Raw genomic sequence first — 2,500 nt, forward strand, 5'->3', positions numbered from 1 at the left:
CTCACCCCTCTTTTTTTCTCTCCCTCTTTTTCTTTTATTCCTTTATTCCTTTTTCTCTCACTTACTGCCCATCCATCCATCCGTTCATTCATCTCTCTCTCTCTCTCTCTCTCTCTCTCTCTCTCTCTCTCTCTCTCTCTCTCTCTCTTTCTCTTTCCCTCTATCCTACTTTTCTTTTCTTTCTTTCCCGAATATAGAAACGGTAGGGACAATATTTTTCTCCGTATGCCATCGCGAACATAAAAACCACACCTATGTACGTACGTCTACTAAAACAAACTGCGAACAAACCTTTTATGTTTCATAAGTACACGCCTTGCCATCGTACGTGGCTAGAAATTTATTGCTTTCGGTTGAAACTCCATAAAGTGTGTTCCACGCGTGTATCTGCTGCGATGATAAAATCGAAATAGTTTTTTATTTTTTTCTTCTTCCTCCTTTTCCTCCACCCCTTACTTCTTCATCACCTCTTCTACCTGTTTCTCTTTTTTTCTTCTTTCTCTTACTTTATACTTCATTCTTTCCTTTTCTCTCATTATATGTTTGTATGTGTGTGTGTATGTATCTGTGTATGTATGTATGTATGTATGCATGTATGTATGTATGTATGTATGTGTGATTTATTAACATTTATCATCTCATTAAAAAAAAAAAGAAAATATTTAAGAGAAAGTAGAATCGATTAGTTAGTCATTCTTACGATTTGTATTTCGAAATTTTATTTTATAATTACGATAGGCGATCGACCGATCGATCGATAAAATAAATCATTTTTATCTCCAAAGTATTTAATAATAATATTAAACGATCGTTTAAGAAGATATTTACGAAGATATTAGTCGAAATATTTCCTGGACGTTCTGTAAAAAATTTTACTTTTCTTACATCGTCTTAACGTTATTTCGTTTGGAAAGTTGAAAAAAGAATGAATAAAAATAGAGAAAAACCAATTAAAATTGATTAAAGGAAAAAGGAATTAGAGTTGATTAGTCGTTGAAAACGAAGATGATTCCCATGAGTTTCATTTTGTTTATATATACATATATTATCTAAGAGGATCGATCGTTCGATAGATAAATCATTTATATCTTCGTAGGACATAAAAATAAGAATATGAGAAGAAAATATTTCCTGAAGGCTTCTATAAAGAAGCGTAAGAAAGGATCGGTGTCCGTGGTAGAACTACATTGTCCTCCTTGTAAGGGGATCGTAAAGTTTCGCCATGTAACGTTGCAACCCCTCGTTCCTGTTCTCCTTTCCTCGTTCCTTCTATCTCTCTCTCTTTCTTTCTTCCTCCCTCTCTCTTTCTTTCTTTTATGAATACTCAAAAGTTTACAGCACACTATATATATATATATATATAAAATTGATACTTTCCTTTTCTTAAAAAAAAAGAAAAAGAGAAAAACAGCAAGAAAAGAAAAAAAAAGTGGAAAGAGATGAAGAGAAGAAAAGAAGAAAAGAAAACGACGAATCTTTTGATTTTCTTGCGGATGCAGGATGAGAGATAAAATGTTCTACATTATGTGTATTATACATCTTCCGTGGATAAAAGCAACGACGCGTGTCGCGTAAGTACAAAGTCGTTTGAAAATAAACACAACGGGTGGTACTTAAGAAAAGAAAAGAAAAGAGAAAGAGAAGTATAGATAGATAGATAGATAGAGAGAGAGAGAGAGAGAGAGAGAGAGAGAGAGAGAGAGAGAGAGAGAGAAAAGGGAGAGAGAAAGGAAGCACAAGGTCTGTGGTTTTTTTCATCGTTAAATGGCGAACCACCGTAAAAGCGAAAAATAGGTGGATTAAGGGTCGCTCCGATTCATTCGTTAAGCTCATTATACCGAGGTTTTCTTCACCTTCCAACCTTCCAACCTACCTACCTACCTACTTACCTACCCACCTACCTATCTACATAACTACCCTTACCCTTCTACCCCTTCTCTCTTATACACCTAGATTCTAGGTTACCACCACCCTACTCTCGGCCTTCTTTTCTTCTTTTTCTTTCTTTCTCTCTCTCTTTCTTTCTTTCTTTCTTTCTCATCTACGTCGACCATACTTTCCTCTCGTTTTTTCCATTCGCTTTACTTTTCTTTAAAACCTTGAAATTACAAACCCATCGCAGCTTCTCTCTCCCGAGCTTCGTGTTCGCGTTGTATAAAAGCTCGCGTATAACTCCGACGACGACGTTCCTTTTTCTTTCGTTTCCTTTTATATATTTTTCTATCGTTTTTCTTCCTCTTCTTCTTCTTCTTCTTTTTCTTCTAAATCTTCTTCTAAATCTTCTTCTTCTTCTCCCATTTTCCATTTTTCTTAACAACTTATTTTTACTTCTTCTTCTTCTTCTTCTTTTTTTTTTATCTCTTCTTCTTTCTTTTCTTCGTCTTCTTCCTCTTCTTCTATTTTCCTTTTCTTTTTGCCAACTTTTTTTCCTCTTCTTGTTCTTCTTCTTCTTTTTCTTTTTCTCCCTCATCAATCTCTTCTTATTCATCAAACAAATGCT

Source organism: Vespula pensylvanica, chromosome 10 (genome assembly GCF_014466175.1).
Source record: "Vespula pensylvanica isolate Volc-1 chromosome 10, ASM1446617v1, whole genome shotgun sequence".
Taxonomy (NCBI): domain Eukaryota; kingdom Metazoa; phylum Arthropoda; class Insecta; order Hymenoptera; family Vespidae; genus Vespula; species Vespula pensylvanica.